This window comes from Triplophysa dalaica, chromosome 5 (genome assembly GCF_015846415.1).
Source record: "Triplophysa dalaica isolate WHDGS20190420 chromosome 5, ASM1584641v1, whole genome shotgun sequence".
NCBI lineage: Eukaryota > Metazoa > Chordata > Actinopteri > Cypriniformes > Nemacheilidae > Triplophysa > Triplophysa dalaica.
Genome location: NC_079546.1, coordinates 18,659,308 through 18,669,160, shown reverse-complemented (window position 1 = coordinate 18,669,160; position 9,853 = coordinate 18,659,308). Strand labels below are relative to the sequence as shown.

General features: G+C 41.7%; 3 non-coding genes across 3 annotated transcripts; 1 reads left to right on the top strand and 2 right to left on the bottom strand.

Moving 5' to 3' along the window:
* The first annotated feature begins 210 nt into the window (after positions 1 to 210).
* Positions 211 to 290, top strand: trnas-aga (transfer RNA serine (anticodon AGA)). Its single transcript has one exon. It is a non-coding gene; the product is annotated as a tRNA-Ser (tRNA).
* A 9,089-nt stretch (positions 291 to 9,379) lies between these two features.
* On the bottom strand, positions 9,380 to 9,453 carry trnan-guu (transfer RNA asparagine (anticodon GUU)). Its single transcript has one exon. It is a non-coding gene; the product is annotated as a tRNA-Asn (tRNA).
* A 215-nt stretch (positions 9,454 to 9,668) lies between these two features.
* trnak-cuu (transfer RNA lysine (anticodon CUU)) lies at positions 9,669 to 9,741 on the bottom strand. Its single transcript has one exon. It is a non-coding gene; the product is annotated as a tRNA-Lys (tRNA).
* Positions 9,742 to 9,853: the final 112 nt, after the last annotated feature.

Below are 9,853 nucleotides of genomic sequence, written 5' to 3'. Positions count from 1 at the left end.
GTCCTGAATAGAGTGTGTGGTGTGTTTGTCAGATAAGTATTTTAAGTTTTTATTATAAATTGTATAGTCAAAAATCAAACAAACCCTTTACTTAAATCCTTTGTGAGTATTCAAATAATTATAATATAGTGATTTTGTTTCTTTCTTTTTTCTCCCCCTTTCCCCCTCTCTTTTCCCTTCTTTTCCCCTTGTAGCTGTCCATTTTGCCCTGTTTTCGGCCGAGTGGTTAAGGCGATGGACTAGAAATCCATTGGGGTCTCCCTGCGCAGGTTCGAATCCTGCCGACTACGTTTGCGGTGTATTAAGCTCAGATGCTGATTTGTATCTCTAGAGGCAAAAGAGCAAACTTCATCTCGGCCGAGCCCTGTGCAACCGTCTGTTATCTCGCTTTGATCCTGTGGTTGGTTAGTACTCTGTGTTGTGGTCTCAGCGAATCCGGATCGAGGCAACTTTTTTGGGGGGGCTTGAATAAACTGCTTCCCGCTCGCTTTGGAAATGTGTTGGTGGCGAACGCCTTCAATCGGGCGAACAACGCACTGCAATTTGTTCAAAAAGAGCCGCGCCAAGCACTTCTTCAACTGTTCTTTAGAATGTTTAAACCCAGCTCATCCAAGCTATTGGAAAGCGGCAAAGAAAAGGCTTAACTCCCCATCGGGGAATCATTTTGGAGGAGGCTTGGCAGAAGAACTTGGCACGCACCGACACAAGCCCAGACAGCTCAGCTCGGTCTGGGAGGAGCCTCCTCATCATTTCTGTCTAACGGCGTGACATGCGTAGATACTGTCCAACCTAATAACGAGGATTAAACTTCTCAAATCGTAGTTCTTCTTTCTGTTGTTCACTGCTAGTACACGTGCTGAGAAATGAAAGTCTTTCTGTGAGAATCTGGATTTCGTCCTGTCCAAATATTGCATCTGTGTTTAATACAAAGTTCATGTATCATATGTATTCATTCTTATTCATTCCTATTAATATTAGCTTCTATTCATATAAGATGTGTTTTTCATTCTTGTTGTTTAACCTCGTTGGAAGTTCTATCATGTCATGCTGTCTTATGTTGACATAAGTATCTGTTGTTCTCCATATCAAGGTTCCTAATGATGCCTATGGACGATTGTTATGTTATTGTAATAATGAATATGTAATCATATCTGATTGTTCAGGAGGAAAGACTAAACAGAAAGTCTGGTGATTTTCCACTGTTTTGGTGGTTTTATATGACGCCACCTAAGGCAAAATTATAAGTATTAGTCCTAAAACAATAAACATTGGACTCTGATTGAACAAGCACTTGTGTCTGTGTCATACTTTGTCTCCAGGATCCTGAATACTCTGTGTGTTCCGTCGACTAGACTCTTCAACCGTAGAATATTGTTAGACAAGGGGACATAAGAAGTTTACATTCTTTCAGTTGGGGGCTCGTCTGAGGGGAGACTCTTCTCTCATTGAACGAAAGAGAACAAAAGACCTCTGGCGCACTGACGATCGGACACCTACATTAAAAGGGGTAAGTGTTTTTCTATACAGTTTTTATGACTTAAAGAAATCTAACGCTTACCCTGTAGGATTCTTGTGTGTTTAAATTCATGTTACTGGGAGTTGATTCTCCCATTGTTGTAACACTGAGGCTGGCAGCAGTAATTAGTAAAATAATTATTAACGAATATGAATAGGTTTCAATTCATGTTAGTGGGATTCGACTTCCCATTGTTGTGACAGCGAGGCTGGCAACAGTAATTAATAAAATAATTATTAACGCACGAATATGAATGGTTAATGCAGTCTTGATCACACTGTAATTTGGGATCGAAGTGTTAGCTTTGAGGTAAAGGCTTTGTTACTCACAAAAAATAAATAAAAATAAATAAAATCTGTTTAATGGTTATTCTAAAAGATAAATTCTTACAGTTAAAATTGAAAATATTATTGATATCACTGTTACTGCATGTATTGAAATATTGGTGTCAGAAAAGGACGGTGAATATAATATCCCCCTCTGAACACAATATAATAAATGCAGCACTGTTGAAACTGTTGGTCGATTGAACACGAGGGTTTTTTTCTTTGTTTTGTTTGTACTGTACTGTTTATCACCGCCGGGTATATATAGAGTGTAAGATGGGAAATTCTGTTTCGAGGCCACTGCCGGGCGAAACGCCAGTCGCATTTATGTACAGAAATAATCAAGGATTTTATACAGATCCATATGTTAGCAATATCGCAGGATGGTCGGAGGGAATAAAACCGAAAATTGATTTTCCCTATCCGAGGGAAGGTTCATTTGCTGATGAGTGTATGTTACTGGCAGGGGGCATGTCAACGGGAGGTTGGGGAGACCCAACATGGGATTATCCATACATGAATAAAGCTTGGAAAGACATGAAAAAGGTTTGGGACCAGGGTCCGGAAAAATCTAAAATTATTGCGTATGCAAAGCAAAACCAGTGGCCATTTGAAAAGCCACCGGGATATACGAACCCTTGCCAGACACAGTTTTCTCCCTCTGCACCATCACTGCCGATAAAACCAAAAGAGATAAAACCGGAAAAGTTAATTGATAAACCTAATGTAACAACAAACCCTCAAAATTCAATGGTTTGGGTAAGAGCTGGAAACACGCTAAATGAAAGACCGTTAAGAATGTCTGATATGGAGGCGATCTGTAAAAGCTTGCCTTCTCCACAGGATGCGGGTAAATATGTATCAATTTTGCAAACACATACAAAATATGGGCATTTTACAGGAAGAGATTTCCGAGCGGTGTTGTTAAGAACACTAGAGAAAGTTGTAACAGAGGAAATGCTGATTGAAAAATGTCCCGCATTATTACTTGACAATGATAAAATCACAAATAGCGGTACAGCTGCAAACCCACACGAGATGTTTTGGGAGACGGCTGCTAATGTTGAAACATTTTTCAAACAGCTAAGAGAGTTTCTTGATGAACGTTTAGGGAATCAACAGGACTTATCATATGCTGCAGGCACTAAGCAGGCAGCGAAGGAATCAGCTGCTCAATTTTTTGTGCGTTTTAAGAAAGCATGGGTTGAAGATTCTAAATTGCCTATAAATAATGATATAAAGCCTCTATTTGTCAATACTCTGTTAAATAACATGAATCATAAACAAGCGCAATTGATCAGAATAACTTGCATGATATGACTTTAGAGAATGCCATGTTTACAGGCTATCTAGGAAAAAGGAACATTGAACTAACAGCTGTAAACCCTAGCCAAAGGAAGAAGTCTGAGGTCATTTGCTTTCATTGCGAAGGAGGGGCCATTACAAACGAGAGTGCAGAGAGTTGCACAAGTTTCGCACACACACACCACAGAGCAGACATGAGAACACCGGTGCTTCATATCCTACTGAGTGGCATTCAAATCAAGCATAGGGATACTCACAGAGAGATGTCGGTTCTAATTTATGTGAGATAACCCTAACATTTTCGAGTAATGTGGAGGCCAATGGTCTTAAACCATTTTTCCACAAATCCACAAATATCCCAGGTGCTCCACTTAATCTTTTAGGTCGTGATATGATGCATAAATTAGGCATGGACATTAAATTTACTGATAACATGGTTGTTTTTCCTTTCTGTCTAGTTTACAGGCATCCGTCGATCCTCTGCCTACGAGTGGACTGATAAGCGGCTCAAGGGTATCTCCCTCCGGTAGCAGCATATCTATAGGGGCGGACACCATGATTAACCCTTTGTTATGGTCTCAGTTCAGGGATGAAACTGGTTTCATTGACATGGGTCCTCATCGGGCTAAACTTAAAACAAACAAACCTGTCTACATTAAACAATACCCTTTGTCTAAAGATAAGGAACAAGGCATTCAACATTTGATTGAAAACTTTGTCAAGCAGGGTGTCCTCGAACAAACACACTCACCATATAACACACCAATTAATCCTGTTTTGAAAGCGAATGGGAAAACTTGGAGATTAACTCAAGATTTAAGGGCAGTTAATCAGTTAATTATACCACTCGCACCAATTGTGCCTGATGTTTTGACTGTTATGAATTCAGTGCCACATTCGCACAAGTATTTTACAGAAATTGATTTGTGTGCAGCCTTTTTCTCTGTGCCTGTACACCCAGATACTCAGCCTTTGTTAGCATTTACATTTAGAGGGCAGCAATATTCATGGAAACGCCTTGCTCAGGGCTATGTAGACTCACCCGCTGTCTTTTCTGCAGCAGTGCACAGAACTTTGGCCAAAATGACTGATTTGCCTTCAACAGTGTGTGTGCTTCAGTTTGCAGATGACATACTCGTGTCGGGGGAGACGGAGGAGGACTGTGAAAAAGCATCTATAATTGTTTGCAATGTACTTGCCGAAACAGGTTTTAAAGCCTCGAAAGAGCCATTTCAATGCCTTGAAAGCAGCCATCACAACCGCACCAGCATTGGGCCTGCCGGACTACACCAAGCCTTTTCACTTGCATGTTAGGGAGACAGCGGGGGGGGGGGGGGGCCGCCTTAGGGGTCCTATTGCAACTTCATGGCTCAACATATAGGCCAGTTGCATATCTGTCTAAAAAGTTAGATAACATAGTCACAGGTATGCCAGCATGTCTTCGTGCTGTGGCTGCAGCGGCTCTGATTGTACAGATGGCTGAGAAAACTGTGCTGTCACACCCTTTAATATTATATGCATCCCATCAGGTAGGTGTAATTTTACACAACATGCAAAAACAACACATGACAGCGCAACGACGCTCAGGTTACGAGGCTACTCTGCTGGCAACAAAAAATCTTAGCATTCAAACTACAGCAAACATTAATCCTGCTTTGCTGGGTATTTTGGGTATGTAGACATGGCAGATTTTAATGTTGAACATGATTGCATCTTTGAACTGACCACCTCTTACTCTTCTAGGTTCGATCTGTTGGACACGCCCCTAGAGGGGGGAGAACACATTTATGTTGATGGGTCTTGTTCAAAGCCATCTGACGGTGTCTACCTCTGTGGCTATGCTGTGGTTTCCGAGACAGGAGAGGTAAAAGAAGCTTTTGCTCTAGATTACAATTCGGCTCAAGCTGCAGAGTTGATAGCATTAATACGGGCCTGTGAGCTGATGACAGGAAAGAGAGTAACAATTCACACCGATTCTCGATATGCTTGGAGTGTTCTTCACCATTATGCCAGAATGTGGGAAGCGAGAAGTTTTAAAACTGCTGATGGAAAGCCAATAGCACATGTAAATCTGATAGGACAGTTGACTGAAGCAGTTCAGCTTCCGCTCGAAGTGGCCATAGTAAAGGTCAAGGGTCACGCTTCAGGGGAGGATGAACAGACTATAGGCAACAGAAGGGCTGATGAAGCCGCAAAGGCAGCAGCCCAAGCTCAGATTAAATCACCATTTCATCCCAAAAATGAATCAAAGGTAGCAATGACGTTGCACATAACAAATGTATCTTGCATTGATATCAAATTGCTGCAAAGTCAAACAACACAGGGAGACTTAGAGCATTGGAGAAAAAATGTTTGCACTCCTGATAAGGAAGGGATTATAAGAGATGGACAGGGTAGAATAGCACTACCGAAATTAGGGTTAATTATCCTAATAAGACATTACCATGGGTTATCTCACACCAGTTGTGCAAAAGTAGTTAAAGCAATTAATCAATTGTACTGTATAGCCGATGTTCATAGAACAGCAAAGCTTGTTTTGGATGCATGCTTAACAAGTCCTCAGGTAAATCCGCACAAATCAGCTAAGCACGATGCATTGACACATCCGGAAGCTCCTTTTCAACATTTACAAATTGATTTTACGCACATGCCGCCAATAGGTAACTTAAAATATCTTTTGGTAATTGTGGATCGATTCTCAAAGTGGCCTGAAGCATTTCCATGCGCAAAGGAAGATGCTAAAACAGTGGTAAAAATCTTGACGAAGGAGATTGTGCCAAGGTGGGGCGTACCGGCCAGATTGGAATCGGATAACGGGACGAGTTTCACGTCAAAGGTAACACAGCTCTTAGCAAAAGCGTTGTCTATTGATTGGCATTTTAATATTCCATATTTTCCGCAAAGTGCAGCAGTCGTGGAGAGATGTAATCGAACACTGAAAACACGACTATAAAAAGCTGTACTCGATACAGGAAGAAAGGGGCTTGATTTATTGCCCGCAGTCTTGGCAGAAATAAGAATGACCCCATCTTCCACGACAAAATTGTAACCGTTCTAAATACTAATGGGTAGACCTTTCCCGACCCCGTGGGTCAAAGGCCGGTCTGGTATTTCTTCTTTAGGTGATCTGAAGGTGATCCAGGAGGACTATGTGACTTCCCTAGTCGAAAAGTTAAATTCTATATGTGTTGATGTTTCTTTGTGAGCGACCCCCCCTCTTTGCTCTTCCCTCAGAGCAGCCTACTCATAACTTTGTTCCAGGACAAAAGGTCTTTGTGAGGAATCTGAAGCCAACAAAGGTTGGAGAACCAAAGTACCACGGACCAGCAACTGTGATTGCCGTAACACGGACAGAAGTTCTGACGGACTACCCACCACAGTGGATAAACGCTTCCAGACTGAAGTTGTGTTCTTCAGGAGAGCAGGCAAGCTCCAATTTAACATAGAATCTCAACAGGGGATTCACCTTACTACACCTCAGGGTGGAGAAAGCACTGACTAAGCTGAGGAAAGAACTACCTTTCGTGAGGTGGGGGCCACCCAAAGCAAGAAGATAGGAGGCCCATTGAGCCAACAGTGCTGACTCTGTAGCTTCCCCTGAGGTGCATTGAGGGCCAAATTCTACTCTTAAAAGGAAAAAGGGAAAAATTGTTATCCTAAGCAAATTTCCCATGGAATTCTTAGATATCAATTCCTATACTGCGTGCACACTTACAGAAGCCCTTATTGTGTTTGGCCCAGATATTCTTAAATTCTTAAATGATAGAACCTAACAGGCCAGGGCACCCGTTCAGGCAGCCAGGTAGACTGCGTGGAACAACGATTATTCTAATCCTAATAAGTATAATAATCACTGGTATAATCCTAAATTAAGAAGTAAAATTAGAGAGAAATTAACTGCTTACAACAGACATGATTTTAAATGATGATGGTAACTACGAGATGCCAAAACAAATGTCTCTAATAGTACAAATGACTCTGAATATTCGAGAAGGAAGACCACCAACATCCGTAATGCGAGACTATAACTGTTCGTATACAGGAGAACCTTTTCAAGGTCCTGCATTTTATGTAAATGCTCGTCCCGCAGAATTATGTGTGTGTTCCAAATCAGGCAGACATATAGTAGGAATGTCCGATTGTAGAAATGGAATTACTTTGTCTCAATCAAATAACGGACATCATAATTGCACCATACAATATCTCAATAAAACTACTGAGGGATTTGAATGTCCATTTTCACACTTAGACATTTCTCCAGGAATGGTGTGGGTTTGTGGTGAAACTGCATATTACCATTTAGATGCAGGGGAATGGAAAGGTTGTTGTTATGCTGCTATTTTGTCCACAGGAACTAGCATAATGGAAAAGACAAATCTGGCCACATCTTTGAATAGACATAAAAGGGAAGTAAAACTGCCAAATTATTATGCAGGCCATAAGATTAGTGATCCATGGACTACTCCTTGGGAAAACGTGGGATGGTCCCTAGCAGGTTTGTTTACAGGAACCGGTACTACTGTTGCTCTGAATAAAATTAATGGTCTGGCATGGCAAGTTCTTTCTTTGGAAAATGACACAGCACAAGCTTTAAACTTAATCTCTAACGAATTAAAGAAAATGAGAGTTGCCGTCATGCAACATAGACTTGCTTTGGATATATTAACAGCAGAGAAAGGAGGAGTGTGCAAAATGCTAGGAGTATCTTGTTGTTTTTCAATTCCAGATTATGCAGACAATGTCACCGACGTTGTGAAGCACATGAGAGAATCAGTTCGTGAACCCACACCGGTAGATGCAACATGGTTTCAATGGTTGGACAGCCTATCCGGGGGATGGGGATATTGGATAACCGGTACAGTAATTCCAGTTGTGATGACCGTCTTAGCCCTGTTATTATTTTTGCCATGCATGTTGCAGTGTGTGGTGGGATGTGTTAAAAGATCTGTTACTTCCTTTACAACCAAAGGAACTGATCGAATGATGTTAGCAAAAAGAACGACTGACGTCAACCAGGCTATGCTGGTTAGACGCACATCTAAAGGTTATCGTCCGAAAGATCAGAATCAAACTTGGGGATCCATATTTGATCATAACAGCGATACGGACGAGGATGATAATGATTGTGTTCAAACACATGAGTTAGAACCAGAACCAATACCGGTGATGGAAGAACCAAGAAATGTTGATGGACGTGACAATGTAATGGAAGGAGATAATGGGCTTGACGATTCGGTAATTGAGATTGGCACGGTAGATGATGAAGAGTAGATATAATTATGTTTATGTTTTCGTTTTTATTGAGGGTGATTGGTGTTGTTATGTTTTTATTACAAATCAGTCCGATTGATCTTTTACCTCAAAGAGCAGCTTGCAAACCAGAAAACCACATAAAAATACGCAAATGCAACTATCCTTTTATTAAAGATTTTGTATTAACCTTTTGTACTACTCTATATATATTTGTTCTTTAAAGGGACACAGGACTGCTTGTAAGACCGTTGGTATTAGCTTCTATTCATATAAGATGTGTTTTTCATTCTTGTTGTTTAACCTCGTTGGAAGTTCTATCATGTCATGCTGTCTTATGTTGACATAAGTATCTGTTGTTCTCCATATCAAGGTTCCTAATGATGCCTATGGACGATTGTTCTGTTATTGTAATAATGAATATGTAATCATATCTGATTGTTCAGGAGGAAAGACTAAACAGAAAGTCTGGTGATTTTCCACTGTTTTGGTGGTTTTATATGATGCCTCCTAAGGCAAAATTATAAGTATTAGTCCTAAAATAATAAACTTGGGACTCTGATTGAACAAGCACTTGTGTCTGTGTCAAACTTTGTCTCCAGGATCCTGAATACTCTGTGTGTTCCGTCGACTAGACTCGTCAACTGTAGAATATTGTTAGACAAGGGGACATAAGAAGTTTACATTCTTTCACTTTCCCACTTGCATTGAATATGTTGGGTCGCTACTCCGATTCTTAATCTCTTAGAAACAGTTGCAGTCCGTATTGCGCTTGCTGAGGTGTCAGGCATGGTCCAGCAGTCAGGACTCCTGGTTTCAGCCAAGCGGCCCAGGTTTAACTCCCGGCGTGAGAAAGGCATCGTTGCTTTCAGTGTGTTTGCAAAGCCGTATTGTTTTAGAGTAAGACTCTGTTGAGTAAGCTCCACTGGCGGGCCTCAGCATTTTGGGGTCAGAAAACTGCAGCTGCTCGCCACAAAGCTTTCGTCCCTGGGTTGGCTTGAACCACCATCCTTTCGGTTAACAGCCGAACGCTCTAACCGATTGCGCCACAGAGACGGTTGTCCAGGATTTTACTTGGACAAGTCGCTAGTTTTGACTCGGAATTAAAGGGCAAAAGCGTGGCAAAACTAAATGAGCGTCATGCTCACTTTCAGAGAACCCTCTTTGGAAACATAAGAGTGAGGAAGTTGCACTTGTCTCAAGAAAATGCCAGCACTAGGTCTGGTGGACGGGGCACCTTTAGAAAGGGCCCCTGACTGGGGTAGCCCTGGCGCCCAACGTGGGGCTCGAACCCACGACCCTGAGATTAAGAGTCTCATGCTCTACCGACTGAGCTAGCCGGGCTGGGTGCCTCGGACAGCCCTTGTCTGTCAGTGTTTCCAAACGGTCAGGCGAGGTTGTAGGGAGCCATCACTGGAGAAGTCCCTGTCGAAACGAATGCGAGACGACATATAAA